Below are 24,586 nucleotides of genomic sequence, written 5' to 3'. Positions count from 1 at the left end.
TGCAATTACGAGAAATTGCATTCTGGTAATGAAACCTGAGATTAAAGTGCGTACCACTGCTAGTGTACCTAGCACTGTAAACTATTTCTAATATTGAAACCTACATTTTCTCATTCACGGTGTAATTATATTAAAAACAACACCATGTAACGATAAAAAATTCACCTGAACGATATTTCACAAAATATAAACTATTTAGTATACACTATTCAAACTTTATCCCGTATCAATTTATTACACAAATTATTTTCTACCCTTCCTATATCGAACCACCGTAAAGTTCACAACCAATCTACACATGTCAACTTATACAGTCTAAAAAAACCAGTAACCAAAACCACATCATAGCTGACATGGCAAACTACAAATGGTACACACAGTCAAAAAAATCGCGTTTATTCCCGCAATTTCGAGAAACCCATCCTCTCCATAATACGATCAAAAATAAGCAAAAAAAAAAAAAAAAAATAAATCTCCCCACGCTGATCATAAACATACGTTATTCGCGCGGGCGCAGTGTATTTCACGAAGATCAATGCTTGTGTATACGCGAGAATGTCTGGTGATTTTCGGCGCGACCGGTAGCAAATTGTCCTCGTAAAATTTTATTCAAACTGCGTGCACGAATTCTCGGCTCATCAAGAATGGGGGGGAGGACAGAGTCGGAGCTGTTAAAAAAAAAAAAAAACAAAAATGCTTCGTGGACAACGACGAAAATATCACGGAGCGACCCCGATTAATGTTCGCGTGAACCGAATCGACCCTTAGCTGCTACCGGAGGAATTGTAATTTCGTAGTCTCGAAGTTCGACGGCAGCTACTTACAAGTTAGAGTACGTTATAGGCGAACACATACACACAATACTCACCCCCCCATCCCCCCGTGTGCTTCCAGGGAGTTCACGATACGAAGGGTAGTAGGGTATTATCGTGCGACACCCGAACTCGATAATTGGCTGCTAACAACGCAATGTATTAGTTTCTGTCTTTAGGCGGTTATACGTACAAATTCTGATAACGAACGTTAATTCAATTCCCAGTTATAGTTTGCCTGGTCGAGCCGGCCATGGCCCGAAGACACGGGCAGATGAAAAGCTCAAACTTGGATGTAAGGATGAGAGGCCACGTGGCTAGTTAATTGGTCGATCATTGTGTTGAATCTAATGATATGGTTTGTTCACGGTTTTTTTTCTAAAGCAACATTGAACGTTGTTATTAAATTGGGGATCTTTATACAGATTTAGGCTTTTATGTATGCCAGGAGTCGATCAGTGGTGTGGAGATGATGGGAACAACTCTTACAAGGGAACATATCGAAGTGATAATCACTGATTTTGATGCAATTCTGTTAGACAGTAGTACTTGTAAAAATATTTGACATATTTATTATTTAACTGTCATTATTCATGTTGGAAGGGTGTTTTTATTAAAAAGACACACAATATTGTTATTTAAAACGTTTTTCTACTTTTAATAGGTTTATATTTTTTACCGTTAATTTTCCTCTCATATATTCCACACTCCTACTTCGAGGGTTGTTTGCACCCCTTCAACGTGGATGATGACAGTTCAAAAAAATACGTGTCAAATATTTTTATGAGAACTAGTTTCTGGCACAGTTGCATCAAAATCGGTGATTGTTACTTCAGTGTGTCCCTTTGGTAGATCTGTCCGAAACGAGCGGTAAAAATAAACTGAATGATTGTATAATTTATTCTTAACGGGACATTTCGTAGTATATTTCTGCCAATTAGGTAATATTTCGTATTCCATCGATCTAAACCTTTCGCCTTTTTATTGAAAAACGATTTCCACCATTATAGTACGCAATTAATCTGAACATCTTGTAATCGTAAAGTCTCACACTAGTCTTTAGTCCCTTTTTTTGCGAGTAAGACCGATCGTTGAGAAATCTCGCCCGAGGACAAACCTGGAGATTTAAACGTATGAAGGGATTACGTAATTACATGACAGGATATTCGGCGATCTTCTTTCGAAAGCTGATGTAATATGTATGTAGGCAGGTAATTCTTAAAAGTCACTTCGATGTAATCAATCATAAAGGAGGTTTAATGCGATAGAAGTGAGAGCTGAATGTAGATCATAAAGGAAGTTTAATGGGACAGAACTGAGAGCTGAATAGTAAGAAAAAAAATGAGGTAGAATCATTGGAGGTATTTGGCGCAAACCAAAATCCCAAGTATCTCAAATACATATTTAAAGTTTGTACCAATCATTGTCTAAAATGTAGAGTTTCTCCATCTTCCAATGACCATCATCATCTCTTCCACAACAACAACACAATCATTCGATCTATCCTCCCAATGTGTGATTAACAGATGAATAAAAAATTTCTAAATTACATAAAATAAACACCTGTTCTCTATCGATTAACCATCGTTTATAATAATACCATCGGTTCTGTATGTCGCGTGAATTCACATGTTTCTACGATCTTTCATCCTTTGACGTCCGTTCGTTCGTTAAAAAGATCCGAGCAAAATGAATGTAACGAAACCACTCGGATAACGTCAGAGCCCCGTGTGCGCGCATGCGTCTCGTCTGGTAACCACTATTATTTGGTATAATCGTATTATTCGAGATAACACGGCTTTCCGCAGCCCCGACACAATCCGTGGCTTCGGATCCAAGAGTACGGAAACACACGTAGCCCGAGGATGCTTACCGTCTCTTACTTTCTCAAGGGAATGTAAACACGCGAGTGCAGTTGAATCGGGGTGCAGAGCGTTCCGCGTGGAAAGCACCGAGGTATCGAACGATTCGACATTCGATACCAATACAGGCACAACAGCCCAATTTTCTTGTGGAAAGATTCTTCGATCGATGATTCCCGAAGGGGAAATAGTCGATTAATTTCAACTTTATATTATTAATATTACTATTTTCTCGATTTCACTACTTAAGTATGTAGAATACTAGCACATTTACAATGAACATGGATGGATTTTTTTCCGAAAAAGTACTAATATAAGTTATCGCTTTAAAAAATGAGACTTTAACCACACTTATATTTCTCAAAATGCCACGTGCATTCAGTGAAAATAATTTTCACACGATTCTGTACACTTTCCTAAACGATCAATTAATTCCATTATCCCAGATTTATAGAAATCATTAGTTCTGGTATTCAGAAATTCTTCGAATACTGCGTTTAGACTTTCTTTGTTCGACAACAGATGTCAGAAATTTTAAGTGGTGATTCTACATGTTAAAATGTGACGAAAAGTTATAACTCGTTCCCGAGTTATTAATTGCCGAAAATATGGGTGAAAAACGGCTGAGGCGAGAGTTTAGGCTACTGACTGCGCGCGTTAACTGGGTCAGCTGCGAGCGCAGGCAGTGCCGTGACCACTTAGGAGGAACCACTTACCTCGTGGGCGAAGTAATGACGCGCAACGAATTCTCTCATGTAAACGTGGACAAATTTTTGCACTCGTCGCGATCCTCCAGAAATACTTATTGTCCATTTTTGCGAATGAAAACGCACGTATAGATTCCACACACAATGCACCACTATACAACACATGTAATAACAGAGAAAAAAGTAAACCGCCGAAATTAAATTCAAAAAGTACTAAAGCAAAATAACAACTATACCGAGTAAACTAAAACATAAAAGTATTAAATTAAATTAAAAACTATAACAAAATTCTCCTTTCGCGACGAGTTCCGTTCTCGGTGACGGTCACGGTCAAACTGAAGAAATGTTCGTTGCATCTCGGTCAAAAGACAAAAATGTCATATAAAGTAGACAAAGAGAGGGGTGAAAATAACACGTGTTAGCGTCAATGTGTTTCCAACGAAGTCGCAGGCAACTGACCTGGCGCTGGTTGCCTTTCGAATAATTTATGATAGGGTTTTATGATACAGGGTGTGTGACACTAAATAGACCCACCATCGGGCGGTGGTCAATGACTGCTATATAGTATATCTGAAAACTAACGGAATTGATATGAGTGAAATTAGTAAAAATAAAGAAATAATTAGTCCGCTCACTGCATCTTTTTGGTGTCTTGTAGAATAATTATTTTTCCATAAAATCAAGAACCAATATACAACTATATAAAACATTTTTTAAATACTTTATGATAAACAAGGTGTTTGCTCACGATAAGTGACGAACTAGTAGTCACAGTAACGCCATTTTCCTAATGTTTGGATATCATTTAAAGAAATTCCGTACTGCCAATCGTCAAGAAATGTTAAAAAAAAATTGTAATAAAATAGGCGTTCACTGTAATGGACAAATGCAGTTCTGGGTTAAAACAAAACTATTTTGTCACATTTTATATAAAACAAATTTCACTATTAAAATAGTCTGACATCTGTTATTGAGCATTCCCCGTAGTATCTGTTACAACAGAAAATTTACACGAGGTCACTAGTCTCAGCGAACTGTCTTTCGGAGGACTCGACCGGAAGTCATCGGAGATTTCCACCAAAGGAGCAACAATTAATTTCAAGAGTTCCTATTCGTAAGCTTGCTCGCCCAGCGTGGCAGGCAGGCTCCGCCAGGAGAGAGGGAGAGAGAAAGAGGGAGCGCATCGAGAGTCGTGCAACTTTAAATTAAAAGTCCGGCCGGGACGTTTATTTGAGTTCTGTCGTAAAAGTTGATTTATCGCGGCCCGTCGGCCGGTAATATTAATTCCGCGGAGTTCGCGCGGACGCTCGTTACACGTACTTCACTTTTATAGGATTAATAAGAACATCATCCGCGGCAACTAGCTGCGAGAGAGCTTAATTGGATCAACCGGCGAACAGAATCGCAGACCGGCCAGCAGTGTCGGCGGTAAGCGGCCGAGGTGGCAAACAATTTAACACACCGCGTGCCCGGATTTGAATGCCCGCTACCCAACGTCCCATCCATCCCCCTTTCGCGACGTTCACGACGAAAGAAGTTGCTCCGTTTACCTGCACAAAAAGTGGAAATTGTATGTAGAGAAATTATACGAGGAATCCTTGTGAATTGATGAATCATGAGGGCCCCTACAAACAAGAAGATCCCTGTGATTGGTATGCGAAATTATACAGGGTATAACAAAAATGTTGTACGTCCCTGAAATGAGTCACTCGGGAAGTGGTTTGAGATAGGTTTTTCCTTAGCAGAAATGTTATCCGAGGCTTTGTTAACGAGATATTAACGAAAAAGCCTGATTAATGAGAACAGGAGTCTGCCGGCCCAGCTCTTATTGGTTGGCGTTTTTCGTTAATATCTCGTTAACAAAGCCTCGTATAGCATTTTTGCTAAGGAAAAACTTGTTGCAAATAACCTCACGAGTGAATCGTTTCAGGAACCTATAACATTTTTGTTATGGCTTGTATAGGGAGTTTTTCTGAATCGTTGGCCCTAGAAACAAGAGGATCACTGTATTTGGTATGCAAAGGATTAAGCGAGACGGCATAAATTATTCTAGCAAGAATAAACAAGAGAACTGAAAAGAGGTTCCACGTTTCAGAAGGGTATTTCGGTAATTCAAAAGTACCAGTTTTTTTTTAAGTATCAGGCAATTGACTTTTTGCTACTTTTTGAACCTTCAGGGTGAAACCACCTGTTTTCCTATTTTTCTGCATATTTTGAAAACTATGTTAGATATATAAAAAATTGTTGCATTAAAAATTTAAAGATTTCTCGTACTCTGTAAAACTGTGCAACGAAACTGTTAAAAATCTGTTTATCTATTTGTTTGTTCATTGAAATAACAAATGTCTAACAATTTCATTGCACAATTCTATAGAGTATAAGAAACCATTAAAATTTCATTTCAGTAATTTTTTCATATTTACTATACTTTTCAAGATATACAGAAAAATAGAAAAACACATTAACTTCGATGAAACTCACCTGGTATACCCAGTAAGCCCTCTATAACTCAAATTAATTTGCATTGTTAAAAAACAAATTTTATTTGTATATATACTGCTAACCAGTCGAACACATCATGTCGAAGATTTCAGAAATCATGCTGATTTGCTTAATAATGCTGAGAACTGATATGTGACATTCAATGTTATACAATGTTATATATACAAGGTTATTGTCTAAAACAAGTATCTCTTTGATCCCAATTCTGATGGAATCGTCCACAGAATCGGTGGCTTCGCGAGTCTGCAGTCTACTCGATCGCGACGAAGGAAAAGAAAACGGGAGGTGCATACCCGGGTGGGTGATGTTCCGTCGCATGGTTCTCGTTACGTTTCGGTTCGCGACGCAGTATAAACGCGAAACGTCGCTGGGCATCGACGATATTCACGGGCGCATAGAGAATGCAACACGCCTATATAACACGGGGAATATTTCCTCGCGGGCGTAGTTCATTTTTCGCTCGCAGTTCGGTTTTCGACCGACACCCCGCGAAAGTTCGTTCCACGGGCAACCCCTTCCCTTTCCATCCCCTTCCTATCCTGCCCCCCTTTGCACCGTGAAATACGTTGAAAATTTGTTTGCGCACACGCGTTTCCAGCCAATTGGACGCCCGGATATGCCAACGAGATACGCTGTTACGTAATACAGTCAACTACTGGGGGACACAAATGGAGTTTGATACGAGATTGGAATTTCGACGGGCGAAATTATGCTCCCGTAAGTTGAGAAACAATTAATCGACCACCGTTCTCTCTCTCGGCCGCCAATTATTATTTGATTTTTTTTTTGTTTATTCTTCTTTTTTTTTTGACGATGTCTTTTGGCCATCAACTGCGTGATCTCGTTGTCATTGCACTGCGGTTGCTTTGTGAATACGCTATCGGTGAAACATTTGGGATCATTGATCCGGTTCGTGACATTTAACACTTTCGCGACTGACGGGATAATACGTCTGAAGGTAACTTTTACAATGTCTGTTGGGATATATGCTCACGAATTATTTATCTGTATAAATAAAATTTGGAAAGGAAACAATGTATTAGATGTTTACTTACGCAAGGTGGAAAGACGGATTGGAACTATGTATTCAAGTCGTAGAATTGGATTATTACACCTTGCCATTCATAATATTCTAATTAATTGCCTCATTCTATCAATTATTTGACTTTGTCAATCGTTTTGTAGTAGATTTCAATGAATGAACTTATTCCCCAGGTTTTTCAGTTGTAAACAATATCAGACGTTCTGATATTCTTGAAGAGTACATTGCGAAGGGGATCGTATTCTTTACAGTGTAAGGGAGCAACATAATTTTTTTCAATTACATTTCAATTCAAGCTTCCAGAAAGAAGAAAAATATAATTTACAGGTTTGCGTTAGATGAATATCAATTAAAATTTAAAAGTTTCAAATCAATATAAACAATTTCATCAGCTCTGATTACATCTTTTCACGTCACTGGATTTTGCACACTAGTGTATCCCATAAATGTATGAAATCAATATCCAACTGTTATAAACATCCGAGTAGACACAATCGATGACGAACGAAATACTTCACAATATTTAATACAATACACATTTCAAGTTCCTTCTGCACGAATACGAGCCCGTACCTCAACAAATCGTTGCCCACAGTGTCTTTCTACATTATTACAACAGACAGTTTCTTTCCTAAAGGCTTCAAAAATCCAACAAATACCACAAACTCGATGAATTACCAGCGAACCATCTGACTGACACAACTCGCGTTCAAAGCGAAAACCGCTCATCAATGCGCACAGGAAAGAGTACCTATTAAAATAAATTACACGGGGAACAGAGAACGATTTATCGCCGCGTTTCCATAAGAAATATACGCATAATCGAATGCAAATTAAAAAAAAAGAAGAAAAAAAAAGACATCCATTCACTCGGCTGTTACAATGCCGTTCGATACGGGGCGGCGACGATTGAAAGAGGGTCGGCGGCGCGGCCGTGACAAGAGAAGCGCTCGGATTTTAAACACAATCGCTAGTCGATACATTATTAGAGGCGTTGGTTAGCGTATCGGTGAATGCTGAGGCGCGTCCTCGCGCGGGAAAAATCGCGTCCCGGAATGAATAAAACCGTTCCCATTTCGACTGGTAAACGTAAAATGTCATTGTGCCGCTGCGTCGATACAGGATCGGGGACCGTAAAAAGAACAATAATAAACGGGAGGGGAGGGAACAGTGGATTACCTTCGCGAGCGATGCGACTGGACGGTTTTTAACTGTCGTTGATCTGGACTGGTATCAGCCTGATTGAAAGTTTCATGATACCGGGGGCTTCGTTCTATTATCGGTCCTGGTCCTTACCTTGCTACTTTTCACCTCTCCGCGTGATCGTTTCATGAGAATTGAAATTTCATGGAGTTCGATAGTGCCTGCGAATTCGGGTAGATCTTGATGGCTGTAAAAGGATTTCTCTATATTTTCGATCTTTTCATTTTCACGGGTGCGAGAATATCGATAGGTCGAGAATACGAAATGTTTCATTTTAATCGATCAACTAGAAGTTGATATGACATTTTTATACATTGTTTGTCGTGAAGTTATTCATTTTTTGCGTCTCGTGGATTAAAAGGAACAGCTTCTTGGAAATATGCAAACTTCTTCACTGACATACTGCAATAAATGTCTCGAAGAACCTCGGAAAATGCACTGTTATAATTTAATCATTTTTATAGTCGTTTACGAACTACAACCATTTTAACTGCTTCGATAGTACCAGCGTTAATCTCATTATTGTCTATTCTATGCACAAAACAAGAATACCTATTTTCATACTCCTATTTCACACGAATAAAGTAACGACTATTCCTTCCTCCATCTCTGTATTCTATGCGCAAAACAAAGATGTATCTATATTTTCACACTACCATTTTACACGAATAAAGCAAACGACTATTTCTTCCCCTATTCCGCCTTTCATCGCACGAATAAATATTTCCACCAGACTTTCTTCAAGTCCGTTCGATCGAGGACCTTTTTCTGCGAAACGATGCCGTTAGAGAGAAAGACAACGCGGTTCCTCAGCTACGTCGGTTAATTGGTCCGAATTTCCAAAGGCGATAAAACGTTGTACAGAAGAACGATTCCCGGGAAAGGATCCGGGGATCGTGCCTCGACGTTGGCTGCCCTGCTCGCAGTCGCGTCACTATGAACGGAAGGCCATAAAGCGAAGCTTTCCATCGACAAGTTCGGTCGAGGCCAGGGGCGTACCAGTTCTGCTGGCGTAGTACCAGTTCTGCCAGCGTACACCGACGTGGTACCCGGGTGCTCGTCGTACGTGTGCCGAAGGTTTTATAGTATTAACTGAAATTGCGAGAGTCCCCCGTAAACTACAGAGCTTTAGTAGGTACGGCCGCGGCCCCGTACCTACAGGGTGGACCCGTGGAAAACTACCCTCTTTTCGAACTAACTGAATTTAAATCTCGGAGGCAGCCTGACCCTCTGCGCTCACCGGAAACTTTTCAGAGACCAACGTAGCGACGGTCCGTCTGTGGTTTTGTTTCTAGGAGGATTTATACATGCTTCGGATCTGAAGACTGGTCGTTAATTAATTTCGCTTGATATTTTGTAAATCAGATAGTAAAGATGGAATATTTGGTGGAGGAGAATTGTTGTGGCAGTGACCGCTGGGTACGAAGGGTTGAATAATTAATGGTTTGGTAGTTGGTCTTCAGGTTTTCGATGGAATGGCGTTAATCGTTTATTTAATGGACCGTCTTTATGGTTGTTGTATTGATAATGAGATATTGCTTATTTTTGTGTTGATAGGGTTTGGGATTTGGGAAGATCGTTCAGTACGGTGGTTGACCGAATTCTTACAAAAAATATATTTTTTGTGTCTGTGTAAAAATAAATTCACAATATCACAGTTTCTATACTGGATGAATTTGACCAGATTGTTCACCAAAAATACACAAAAATTGAACTTAGCTTATGTACTTATAAAGGATACAGATAAAATCGTAAAATCGTCAATTCATGCAGGTGGCTTGAATAATTTAATCACCCACTATATTTACTTTCAATTCTTGTACTATTATATTTTTTTCTCTAGTGTGATCGTTAAGTCAGTCGATACGTTTTTTCAGTTAATGGCAGTTACGTACGTTTAATATATTTCTGCCGTCGCTTCGCAATAATCGAAAGAGATAAAAAATATTCATATCGAGGATGCTACGCAAAATTTACGAATATAGATTTCTCATATGAAGATCCAGTCGTAAGATACGTAAATCGAAGAAATCTCTCTATTTTGTTTATTACAGTGAAAATAGAGAGCGTAAAGGGGAACGTCTGTGTTCGGGACTAAATAGAATCGTTACCCTTTTCCGCCTTCGGACGTTCATTTGCATTTTTCGGTCGGGGGAAACGATGCCGGGGCGATCGAACGATAAATCCCGAAAGGAAGCCATGATTCTTGTCGGTAGTAAAAATCGCGATCGAATGGAAACCGGCGCTCGGCGGTAAAAAAATTTATTCGAAGATAATGTACCCAGATTAAGGAGAAAAGGTGTACCGCGGACACCGTGGGCATTAATCTGTAAATCATGTCTTTTATATAGAGGACGTTCAATTTAGCTTAAGCACCTTAAATATATCTGCCGTTTTTCACGCCCGTGTGGAAGTGTCTGGCGAGGAAAAGTTTTAGCGTCAGTGAATAAGCTCGTCTGAAAATTTAAATATATAAATTAAAGGAAGAAAGAGTCGGAATTTAAACAAAAAATTCAACGTAAGAAAAAACGGAATGTTTATGGGCAGACAATCCAAATTGACAACTCAAGAATAAGATTTTCATGTAACTCATTATCCAGAGATCATTTATATATTAATTTAAACACAAGATATGTTAATTAGCAGAGAATATAAATTTTTACAAGTTACTAGGTACTTCAAATTAAGATTTCTTAATAACATTTTTTAATTTCCTTTCGGGTACTTCAACTCTGATTAAAGTTAATAATTTTCTTGTTATTCTGTTACATACACCCGTGAGTGTTATAAGTCCATTGAATTCCTAGTTTATATGGTCTGAATAATAGAAAAGATTTAGCATATCCTAATATAATAATACATAACGTAAAATGCAATTATAGTAGAAATATGCGGTAAAGAAACATACAAAATACGTCTTCAGCATGCGGGATTCTCGTAAAACTCAGTTTCCTTTGTCCCGTATAATTTAATCATAAATTCGGTGCCACCAAAAGGTTACGTTAAGTTACACGTGTCGTCAAACAAATTTAACACAGTAAACCCCGTTCAGTTCTCCGTAACCACACCCCACCTTAGCATCCGCGAACACCACACTAATGCGAATTAGGATTTTGAATTTTTCGGCATTAGGAACTTGAAGAGAATAAAAGGAAATTGAAGTCAAAACATATTTTTTTACAGTAAAATTTCCTCTATTATGCTAACCAGTCATAATCCAAGTGTGTGGCGTATACATATAGGTTAACCCTCTAAAGCCCAGACCCTTAAATCGTTTCTTTAAAATTATGAGACTGATATACAAGGTGTCCCGTAACTGCTGGTTCAACCAAATAGGGGATCATTCTACTTGCAAAAATAAGTCAAAAATATAGATTAACATTTTTTTATTTGAGACTTCGTTCTTGAGAAAATCGAGTGTGAAGATTCCTTTGTAAGGTGTGTATTTGTGCTGGCACTAAGTAGAAACGGAATGCAATGACCAGACGCAGCAGCAGTCTTATTCAATTGCACGCGTAGAATATTTCCAAACTTATTTTTCTCAAAAACAAAGCTTCTTATAAAAGAATTTTATTCTACATTTTCGATTCAATTTTTCACGTAGAATCACCCACTGCTCGCTTCTACCACCAGTTACGGAACACCCTGTATATGTTGTATCTTGTTCTTTTGAGGTCGAAAATATCAATATTAAACACTCATATTTCTTATTTTTGGTTTCTTCTTTGTTTATTTTCGGAGGGAATACTTGAATTTCTCAACCGAAACCGTGAAGATCTACGTCACATCAGTGAAACTACGGATCCATGGCAGATAAAAGTTCGATATTAACCGGCGACAAAACTTGTCGCTCTTTTGAAATGAGTGTTGCACCGGTTCTAGAATTCAAAAGGTTAAGTAAAATAAACTTATAAAAAAGAATACAGGGTTTTTCGCGCACCGACAACTGATATTATCGCGCGCAGACGGTACGAGACACTCCACACACATGTCCGAGTGGGACGCATCACGGCGTAGGGGGTCGAGTTTCTCAAATCACCCTGTACATTTAGTTGTATCTGGGCGAGCGATTGAATGCGAATGGGCCAGCCAGGAACGTGAGTATCCCTGACGTCGGCGAGCAGCCGGGCTTTTTCCAGTGACGAGAGGGATCAGGGGGACGCGCGACAGTAAAATCGAAATTGTCAGAGCTGCCGCTTTAGTTTTAGAGCCCTGGGTTACTGCCGTCGGCCCGTCCCTCGCCGCCCATCCCCACCCCCATCCTCGCCATCTCAACCCCCTCGCGCTAGCTTCCTTCTACGACCGGTTCCGCAGTCCCATGCACCCCCGCTGCTGCCCCCCACCTCCTTCGACGTTCCTTTTCCGTGGAGCGGTTTCCCCGCCCTTTTCTTCTGCCTCGCGAGTAATAAGTACCATCTTACGCGGACTTATAGAATTCAATCAGGGAATTTTCGACGTGGCCGTTGGAGGGGCACGAATGGATCGATCGATCGCCGTGGCGCGCCTCCGTTCATTTAATTTTTACAACTTTTGATAGCGCTGTAGCTGCACACACCCCTTCTCCAACCCCCTCCCTCCCTCGCTGCTTTATAACCGGGGCCGCTTTATCGTCCGGCGAGGAATTTCAATGCGCCCCGTGGAATCTTAAAACGATCTCCCCCTCCGCCGGTTAATCTATTCTCGATGGAGGACCCCCGCGTAATAAGAGAAAGAGTAACGAGCGCCACACTGGGCTACGATCTACTCGCAAAGATTTTGGTGTGTTTGCCTGGGGCCGATATGGTTTCCGGTGGACGGGTGTTCGAGCACTCGATGATTTCACGGGTAATGGTAGGACTAGATGGCGGATGACTGTGATGGAATAGGTCGAGAGCACGAGAGCATTCATCCTGTATGGTAATGGTTTTTTGGGACGGAAGATACGTGACTGTGGATCGGAAAACTTGTTAGGGGATTGTGGATGTTTATGGAAATATGGATCTTTATTGTGAACGAACATTTATTTGGTAATTTCTGACCTTCTGAGTTAAGCTTGATTCACTGCTAGCGGTCGATACAGTAAATTATCGATGAGTGTTGGAAGATTGTTTGGTATTGAGTCTTCCGACGTGATCCCCACCACTGAACACTTGACTGGTTCCATGGAGGACCCCTACCTACCCCAGCAGTGAGGATGTTCAAACACTCAGTGCTGAAAAACCGCACGATACTACAATTATATAGGTTCTACGTAAAAAAAAACTGATATTTCTATTCGACAGACGTTAAGCGAGTAAAAATTCTTCGACAACGCTAGTCATCGCAGACCTCAGTTATATGCGAGCGGAGGTTTAATAAAGACTTCATCATCTCTCCAGTCAGCGTTTACAAGCGATCCCAATTTGTCGCGCGATATAATCCCACGGATACCTCTATTTTGAACTTACCCCCTGGCCCCGGTGAAATCCTTTATCGCGCAGAGGTTGCATCACGGCATGGAAATTTTCGTGTAACGTTAAACCGTGTTCTCCGGGAAAGGTGAAAATTCAATTCGGACCGGGGGCCGCGCACGTCGAAGAACTTCCGAGGACAAGCTGCGACTAATTGCGCGCGCCCCGGAAAACCCCCCCTGGGAAAATTGAAACCCTTTACATAACGCGATATCGACAGGTCCCCCGAGCTTGAAAAGTTGTTATTAGGACTCTTTTGTCGTTGTCTCGGAGGAGATACTCGCTGACGCGGGAGCTACCTCTCGTAATATCGCGCGTCTGATATTTCTCGAGGTATGCCGGATGCTAATTAAGTTAAGTTGTTACCAACTTTGTCCACTGTGTACATCTCCGAGACAGGATATTTAATTACGTCTACATGCTCGTAATTAAATTGTTTCAAGCCTGGATATCGTAGTTCGTGGGTTGTTAATTGGTAGATGTAACGAGTTTGCTTGGAACAGCTGTGATATCTCTTAAATGATAATGACGATCGACATTATGGCTCTTGTTTTCGTGGGCTTAGGGGTATAGAAAATAGGACGATTTCGTGTTTAGAAAACTGGGTTCGAAGCTTCCTGCAGGTCACTGGCTGTGATTTTTTCACGATAATTTTAATTAGTGCCAGATTGCGTTATTATCTAATGCAAGACTACTACAGTGAATCCTCGATGAGTGTTCGAAGGCTCCTCGGCACTGAATATTAAATATTTCAACCTCCTGACATACCAAATCCTTAGATAAACAGGTGGGTATATTACACACGTATAAACTTCAAGAATTAGAAACGAATAGATTCGCAACTGAAGTGGTACTTAAAGGGCTATGCTAGTGTAACGGCTATAAAATAAGGCAATTTTTGGGAATTTTTTGAAGAAAAACTATTGAACTTATCAATTTGAATAATATATATATTTATAAAATAATATTTGTAAAATATGCTATATTTTTATAAAATAAAAACAATGTATTTTTTAAAAGTTACAGTTCGTTTGTGAGAGCCTCTTAACGAAATTTCCTTTCCATGGCGGCCATAGTACAGACTGTTGTGGTGTTGTGAAATAAAAAAAACAAATACTTTCTTAATTTGTATGTATATGGCTATAGTTCGTACCAGAATAATTTAAAAATTTGAGAAATAAAAAATGGCGTCTTCCCAAACAAAAGGTTTAATGTATTTGCATAAAAATGGCTGGTTTTTTAACCTGCAAATTTGTAATTTTTAATATATCGAAAAACTCGTGATATGGGCTAGAATGACACATCTGATGAACAGATACGCCAAGTTTGGTCAATTAGTTTTTAAGATATCATGGTCGCCGATTAAGAAAAAGTAGCTGCGAGAAAAACGCGATCAAAGTTTCATGTACTGTTTTAGAGCATAAAAATAGAAATGTATCATACGTACAACTAATCATCTATTCCGGGCTATACAAAACACGTTCCTCTTCTTCAAAAAATTGTTGCAAATTGCAAAAAAGAAAATTCCGATTGTCTGAAAACGTCACACTAGCATAGCCCCTTAACGTGTCAATTTCGATTTTCTCGACAGTGAAAGCTCCATAAGAATGTCATTCAATATGTTTTTGTACGTACGATTATTTTCATCTCAGTTCCACCATTCACCGTGCGACATCTGTATAATCGTCGAGTATGAATTATTCTCGATCATTCGGGGGAAATGAACCTTACGATTCCGGAACAGTCGTATATTCGTGAATCGGATGAGCAAATAACACGTGTTGCGATAGCGTGTCGATCCCGATTACGAAGTATTCGGCAACGGGGTCAATGTCGTGCGAGTGCTTTCTCGTTCTTTCAGCGAGAGTCAGTCAGATTGGGTGGGGGAGGGTAGGCCATTATGCAACTCCGCCGTATAATGCGGCCATATAATAGAAGCCAGCTGGCCAGAGAGACAAATACGAACTCGAGCCAGTGACCCATACTTGGTCGGGGTTGATGGAGCCCGATAAATCCCCCCGTTTTTTCACGGTTTTCCGCGCGCAAACGGCTCTTTGTTCGCGGAATCCTGTTTCATTTAACAGTTCGATGATCTTACATGTTCGATTAAAGCTGACACCGACGGTTAGTAATCGATGCAACCAGTACACGGTTCGTTCGGGGGCGATTGTAAAAGGCGATCCGGTGCACGAATATGATCCGACTGAACACATTTTTTCCAGGTATTTGACAAGTGTATAAAAATGTTTTCGTTTCCTGTTATACTGAAATTTTGGAGCTGGAATCGCAGAACCGATCAAAATTAATGGGCGTTTTCATTGTGCATCGAATGACTATTGTTCGACCGAACATGCAAACGAGACTGTGTTCTTGATGTGGTATCAATGATAAACGGATAATTTCGGAAAAATACAAAAAGTATTGACTTCCTAATGAGTATGATGATGCAACGAATAATTCGGCGGTCAAGCACAAAATTATCATTCTGTCTATTATGTGCACACGCTCATGGCACTTATTGGTAATGAATTACAAAAAAGAACTCTTCACTTTCCTATTATCGTCAATTTCTTCGAGTAGAACAATAAGTATTTTTGTATAAATAAATCATGACATTTTTCTTTGCTGTGAGATCATTAAAACGATTAAACGTAACCAACCACACGAACGATCAATTAACAAGATATGTAGGAGTGGGTGTATCCGCGCAGAAAATACTCGACGCTGGATTATACCCCGTTCGACACTCTCCACGATGTTATGGGAACGACAGAATATACCGTACATCAGCCTCGAACTTTCACTTTCGCATGTGCGACTGACAACGCGACACACGCGAGCACGGCCATTCACGCACGCTTCTCCTAGATGCTGATCTCGAACCGTGGGTCAAACGTGTCATCAGATTTCCTTCGATATGTAGCCATTACAGTAACACAATTATTTCTTCTTAAGAAGTATTCTTTGCCGGAACAATGATTACTTGGAAGATTAATGGGTCACATAATCTTGTCAAGTCTTCGTTTCACACTTCATTTTACGCTTCATTTCATTAGACATTTCGTTCTCTAAATTTTGAGCTTCGTATTTCTTTAGATCCTCAATTTTTTGAACTCTTCATTTGTTCTTCTTCAGCTGTTCTGCTATACGCATTAGCCGATTTTCACGCATTTCAGTTTTGTTGCTAACAAGTTTTGTCTAGTTGTCTGGTCACAGGTTGTGCCATTATCTGGTTGTCCCATTGGTTCTCCAGTTCACCAGTTTGCCAGTTCGCCTGTTATTCAATACCCCAGTTCGCCAGTTTTCTAATTCTCCAGTCTTTGAATTGTCTAGTTCTTCGGTTTTTCGAGTTTGTCATTTCTCCTGTTCTTTAGGTCTCCGGGTTTTCGAATTCTCCATTTCCCAGTTCTTCGAGTTCTTCGAGTTCTTCGGGTTTTCCGAGTTCTCGACTTTTTTCAAGGCGTTCGAGTTCATCAGTCCCTCAGTTATTAAGACAGTAGTATATAAAGATATTTTCATATTTTCTGTTCACTAACAATATCCATACCAATTTAAATATGCTTCCATACAGTTTTTTGTGCTAATTAAGATAAACGACACACCCTGTATAATTCTCTACCTATTCACTTGCTTTTTTTTTTTCAATTCTCCAACGAACCAAGACCGAATCCTATTTAAAGCAAGCCTATCTAATCGTGTCTCCGGCAAAGAATCCGCCGAAGAACGGGAGAAAGTTAATTCGCGCGGATTAAACGGAACAAATGAACCGTATCACATCGTCGAGTCACGTAAGCCTCTGCACACGAGGCCTCTCATCCCAAGAAAATTACTTTCGCAGCCAGTCTGCCAGCGCATCGTCCGTGGTTGCTCCCTGCCTCGTGATCGTGCGTATTTTTCTATCGACGTCTTATCGAGGGACGCCATCTTCGACGATCCGACACAGCCGTGAACGGCAAGGTAAATTGAAAACGAACGAGTTAAGAGGTTCGAATTGGTTCAACGATCAAATCTATCCCGTTGCTCGCGCGACGATCGATCGAGGCTACAATTACAAGTTTCAGATACTTGAACGCCCAGAGAATTTTCAGGTGTTACGTTGTCCACCTTTCCATGAAACAGTACGACAACGGCGGACCATAAATCGAGGATACAAATACATCAGTTTAAGATAAATTCTGGGAAGATAGAGGAGGCAGAAGATCGGGAAGAATGCGAAGAACGTGGCGGATAAGACAAGATATATAGACCTGGAGGGCAAGAAGACTGAACCTGGGTACTAGAGATTTACGTTCACATGTCCTATATCGAAGTGAACTTCATATTTCTTGTATTTTATAATTAAACGATGATATATGGGTCACCCAAAATGATCGTGATCAAGATTTTTCGGACCATTGAAAAATTCTAGTTGAATCTATTTTAGTATTTTTGTGCACCGAATGCAACCCTGAAACCAGGATCATACATTACGGAAAGGGGTAATACATTTCTTTCAGTGAAGATTAAAAATTAAGTCTCCTCGTTTATACGTACAAGGCTACATTTATCTCTCAAGTCTCTTCTGTATAAAGGCTGCTGGAAGGAAGACGACAATTAAACATTTACCTGAACCTCGTACATCACCTTTATGTGCCTCATTGATCCTTATACGCTCGTATATTCTCAAACACCCTATATAATTTCTGCTTTATCTTGGTCTGAAGTTATTCACAAAGTATGTGACGGTTAAATATCTACGTATTTAAGTACAAGTTTCTTTAGTCGTCTAATATTCCCTAGAAATTCTGTCCATATACTATGAAACTTCCTGTATGACTTCTATTCAATCGAAGACCAAGAGAATTAACTAGACCTAAATAAAAAATTCCTCCTTCAGCGGGATAGAAGTTATACGAACCAAGATCTCTGTACGGTCTTTATTTTTCCAACTTCATTGAATCTTGGGTACGGTAGAACTCTATTTACTGGAACGAAAATTTAATTTGTACTCGATTTACGGAACTCCTGATGAGATCGTATTACCTGAAGTAGGTATTACTGAGCACCACTCCACTTACTTGAACATTATATGTTATATGAACATACCGACACATTCTGTTCATTAAATACAGCCATTAAATAATTGGAAGCACAACCAGAATCAAATACAACTGATCAACAATCTCTAAAAAATTAGAAGGAACTCGCATTTATGAAGTCATTACATAAACGTAATTAACATTCTTTGCAACTAATAAAAAGTACATTTATCTTTGTTACAAAATAAACGACCAATTAATTCGCCAAGCATCACGAAAATATTGTTCTCGCAAATTCATTTCCAAATTTATAAGATCCGAAACATTATTACAAGCAAAAAAAGGAGCAGTACGACTGAATCCACTTATACAAACATAAACTTCAGTTATTCGAATGAAAAATCACACTGTTGATGGGGAAACTCAGAGACCTTCTATTACATAAACGATCCAGTTACACGGACAGTTACGTCCCCCAAATGGTTCGAATAGATGCACTTCTACTGTACTTTAACAAACAAGCAAAAAAGAAGAAACGTTAGTCTATTTATCATCTCACCGTGGAAGTTCATTTTTAACCGCGGTTAGAGTGTCGAAAGCGGCCAAAGGGGGGATTCTGGGAGCGGTATTAACGGCCTTGGCTAAGAGGGGAAAACAAGAAAGCCCGGAAAAACCGGGCGCGTCGCTAATCGGATTTCACCCCCTGCCGTGATTTCCAAATTCGCCGGAATGAATTAGTGATAAACTTATACGCCGGTGTAGGCCAAGGCGGGACGGCAAAGAGGCTTAACGTAGACAAATTCAAGACTGGAGCAACAGGTTACAGAACCGCTTCGCCGCGGAGATACGCGCCCATCCTACAAACACACGTGTGCGTCTGCATGTAGTTGTTTCCGTCGCGACGACGATGTCGGCACCGTCGTCGTCGTCGTCGACCCCCCCTATTTGTTTTGTACGTCGTGCCACGACTCGACCTTCGTTCCTGGAAGGCCGACGTAATGGAAACAGAGAGAGAGAGAGAGAGAAAGGAGAGGCGACGTCGCCTGCTGTCTCATTCATACGCGAGGAAACGTATGAACCACTCAAAAGAAGAAGGGTTCTGCACTCTCGTTTATTGGGAGTTCTTCAAACTATAATTACACTGTGAAAAATATTATCACTTTTTTCCGACGTTCCTATACCCACTATGCGAGTCTTATAGTATTTGATGCGCCAATAAAGAATCTGCAAACCTCTCTCTAGCATGTATAGGTTTTGAGAAATTTGATTTTGAAACAAATTTATGTTTTTTTTTTATTCAAACAAAAATAAGAGCCAACCTGGAATATGTATTAAATTTCTGTTTACACCGGAAGAATCTGCAGACTTCCCCTAATATAATGATATTTATGATAATTATTATGATATTATAATAAACATCATTGTATATTTTGCTGGTACAAATTTACACTATTGTAATGTCTGTGAAAAAAAATGCACGGAATATATTAAGTGGACAAAAAAGATCACTTAATATAAAATTGGCCAATTTAAAGGAAATCATCGTCAAAATAAGTACGATCGAGAAATTTTAGATATTCGAATTAGTGGTCGTTCTAGATATTTACGAGACTGCATGCGTCATCGTTTAATCGCAAACGAATTTGCGCGCGTACAAAATTTATGTAATTCAATAGCATCGCTTATAAATGGACCGATACAGCAATCGCATATAAACGATTCGATACAGCTATCCTTCACTGTTTCGAGTTTCGTGTTTTGTGTATTATTTCAGATAATTGTTTCATTAAAACGCGTGCAAATAATTACCTTGAGCAAAAGCAAATACCAGTCATTTCCAGCGGGTTCGCCTTGAAACGAACAAACTGCAACATCAGTGCGCTTTTTTCCCTTGATATTAACTGCCAAAAATCGACAGAAAGTCCAATACAATTGTCTGAATAATATATTTAAAAAAAAAACGTTAACGTTTCAAGAAATCACTATTTCCTAGTGGAAACAGTTAATAAGGTGCATTCAAATAATAAACATACTGTTCGAAAGCATAATGTACTGAAGTATAGTCATGCTCCTGAGTTGTCCAATTATCTTTTCAATAACTCCCTATTATTTTAAGTGTTTTATTTTAAATGTCCTTTAAAAAAAAATTGATTGATAGGAACCAATGTAAACATTTCCTTTTTAAATACTGTTGATATATAATATAATATTATGAAACATAATATATATTTCAACTGGCAATTGAAAAACGCCACCTCTGACTGAAACTGATGTTGATTGACACTCCACAAAGGTGTGCAAAGGGTTAATCCGTTAACTGTATTTGTCCACTACAGTTGACGCCTACTTTATCACTTTAGTGACAATAATTGTAACATTTCTTGACGATCGGCAGTACGAAACTTCATTTCGTGACATTGAAATATTAGAAATGATTAATTAGTTATTAATCGCGAGCAAACACATTGTTTATAAAAAAATGTTTTAAATGGTTTTATATTAACTCTTGATTTTACGAAAATAGTTTTCTTTTTTCAAGATACCAAAAAGATGCAGAAAACGGGTTATTCACTGCGGAAGTCTCAGGGCGGAGCGTCCAACAAAACGCAGCCCGCGTCATCCTCCAATTATTATTGCGCAAAGATAACCGTCTTCGCGGGCTAAAAGGTGCGCGCGCGCGCGTTCCTGCCGCAATCACCTAGAAAACGGTTTTCTCCATGGGCGCCGTGCGATTAATCGTCGTGAATTAAGGCGCAAGATTGCTGGGATTGCTGGAAACAACGGAAAGCAATACTTGAATGTGCGCTGCTGTAAAATTGCCCTCGCCGAAATCGTTCCCAGTCCGTTACGAAATTTCGTCTTTAAATTGTGCGCGCGTACTGGCGGGACCAATTTGCGGCCTGCCCGTATGCAATGTCGCCTTGGCTAAGTTTAACCCTTTCTCGCAAACTGATTCTGTTTATTTAAGAATTCATTTATTTATTTACATATCCCGATGCGTTCAGGTACAAATAATTTCGATAACAAACAAATTCGGATCCAATGAAACGGTGCATAGTATGTAAGGAAAACGAGCACTATAAAGAATTAAGGTATTTCTGCTGGCCTTGTAGTATAGCACTACGTATAACATTTGTATTCTACGAGCGTATTCTATATTATTACTCGAGGACAGCCACAATTTTTTCGTAGCGTTGTACGAATTTCTGTTATATGGGGGTCTCCTGTACTGTCTTATCCTTCCCTTATTTGTAACACATTGTCGGCAAATATCCTGTGTATACCATCGTAAAATACTGCAATGAAAAGACACATGAGATATCTCGTCCAAAGAATCAGATAGGTAAAAATCAATTTACTAGATATCTCGTTCATAGATGCGAAAGGATTAATGGCCCGAAGTCGAGTAAACGCGACGGATCGTCGTTGTGTTCGTTTCACACCTTGTCAATCGATTGTCAGACGGGCCCTGTAAAGAAATTTCATTAAGCTACGGGAGTAATGCGACAGTATCGCCAACAAAGGCGACACACGCTCGCCCGTTGCGGAATTTCGCAACGGCAAAACGACAGCTCTGTTGTAGGACCTCTCTGTCCCTTTCTCTCTGATCCTCGTCGCGACGTTTCAAACGTTACTGACACAAGAGCTTCCTGATCCCCCCCATTTCCTACCCTTTTCTTCGTCGAGGAAAGGTAGCGGAGAAGTCTGAGGAATTATGACGGAATTGTCTGCCTGTCGGCGAAGATTCCTGTAGGCGACAAAATGGACACTTGTCAGTCGCTATCCAAGTACTATTTGAACCTACAATTCGGTCGAATAATATGTTAAAGGGGGCACCACATAATTCCTTGTAAAAAAAGTAAGAAAAAATATCGATTACAATTTTGTCAGTCTCGACTTTGTTTTCGAGAAAATCGACTTTGAATATCTGCTCGATATACGTGCTATTCAATAGGACTTGGCTAGCGTGTCTGATCATTGCATTCCGTTTCTACTTACTACCATGACGAATACACGCGTTTCTGATTAATTTTCAAATTCGATTTTACGAATACACGCATTTCTGATTGATCTTCAAATTCGATTTTCTCCAAAAATGAAGCCCAGAATGATAAAATTTTATTAAATATTTTTTACTTATTTCTTCATAAGGAAGTACAACTCTTTTGCAGCTTCTGCTGCTACTTTCGTTATCGACCCCGGGAGCAGGGCAATCGATTATTTAGCTAATGATTAGCCGCGTTGTAACATCCGCCGGTCCATTAAGGAATGTCAAAAGGCGGACAGTAAAGAATTTTATTGGTAATACGAACGCCGGCAAACCGAGAGCTTATTTGTCTTTATCGATTGTACCTCGACGTGAGTTATTACGGGGGCCACGAACTATCCTCTGGCCTGGCTTGTTCCCCGAACGAAAATCGTACTGACGTGTTTTCTATACATTTCATACACCTTCGCCCCTGCTGTTGTGTCTTTCGTTGTCCGTTAAGAAACATTGGCGGTTTTAAGGTACCCGTGCACGTCGTATCGTTACTCCCGACAGACCAAACTTGTTTAACGTCTGTATCAGATATTTTCCTCAGTTTTCTTTCTCATTTTGTCAGAATCATACACATTCACGGTTGTCGTTTCCTGTAGTCTTTGTATTTTCATCTTTCTGTAATTCTATCTTCTCTGTGAAGATCTTTGACATTGGAACAGAATGAAATTTAAGATTTACTTTAACGGATAAAACGAAGGGTAAAAAATGTTATATTTTCTTACATCTTGTATATTTGTCTTTAAAAAAATTCGTTAACTCTTACGTAACATTAAACAATTACTAAACCATTTTGTTATATTGTTTAGGTAAGTTGTTATACGATCTCTAATTCGTTAATTCAAAAATTTTTATGGGGGGCTTGTCTCCCACAGAAAATTACAAAGTTTTACCTTCTGTTTTATTAAATCACTTTAATTCAAGAGAATCAGTAATCAATACTATAGACTGCAGATTTCATGTGGTCGTAGTAAATTCGAACCTTCACTAAACAAAATAAATATCTGTTCATTTTTCATTTTTACAAGTTAATCTACAAAATTTCCATGAACATCCAAAGTATAATTACTATCAGAAGTTGTCTAACATCGAACAATCTTAAGACTCAAATTTTTCATCATATTATACAAGTGTCAATTTCACTGACATTTTTAATATCGTGTCGTACACGATCGATTATATAACGGATGTTCCAAAACCGCGCGAAACCCGTGGAAAAGGAGAGTTCAAGAACGCTTCTGTTCCGGCACTTCTGCCGTTAGATAGACACTCCGGATAAGAGAGGAATTTAATTGAGAGCCATTGTTTCCGCGTTCGCTCTTCCTCGTTCTACTGGGAAGGCCTCGTATTAACAACCAGTCGGAATTAACTATCATTACGTCATCGGTGGGGTTCGAGGACCGAGAGGTAGAGCACACGCGATGAAGTGTTTAAAATTCTTCCCTCGTCACTCATGTCTTTGTGTAGCCGTATCAAACACCTTTGTACACGTTCTTCTCGTAGGATTAATTAATTCTCCGGAGATTGATCGACTCCTGTATGTGTTTGTTTCAGTAATGAACTTTTTCTAGAATTCTCGTCTGTTCTCGCATAAACTGTATCGTATCGACAGAAAAAGAACCTTTCTAATCTTCACTAAAAAAAAGTCTCAACTCAAGAAAACTATTTCTAATCATTTGACAACATTTGATCATTTTATTATTAACCTTAGAATGATGGATTGTTTAGTATAGAGTCATCAAACAACTCAAACGTACTTAAACATCTGATGAGGGATTTGTACAGTTAAAATCAAGTTTGATATTGACGAGATGTTGAAAGCAAAGGTCGCTTTCATACTTTTTATACAGGTCGATGAAATATTTCGAACTTTAAGCTCGAGCAGCTGTAAGTTTTCAAACAATTTGATGAAACGTTTCAAACTTCAGGCGGTTATTTATTGATAGTATGAATATCATTGACTGGAGCTCGC

This window comes from Dufourea novaeangliae, unplaced genomic scaffold (assembly GCF_001272555.1).
Source record: "Dufourea novaeangliae isolate 0120121106 unplaced genomic scaffold, ASM127255v1 scaffold89, whole genome shotgun sequence".
NCBI lineage: Eukaryota > Metazoa > Arthropoda > Insecta > Hymenoptera > Halictidae > Dufourea > Dufourea novaeangliae.
Note: the sequence above shows the minus strand (reverse complement) of the source record.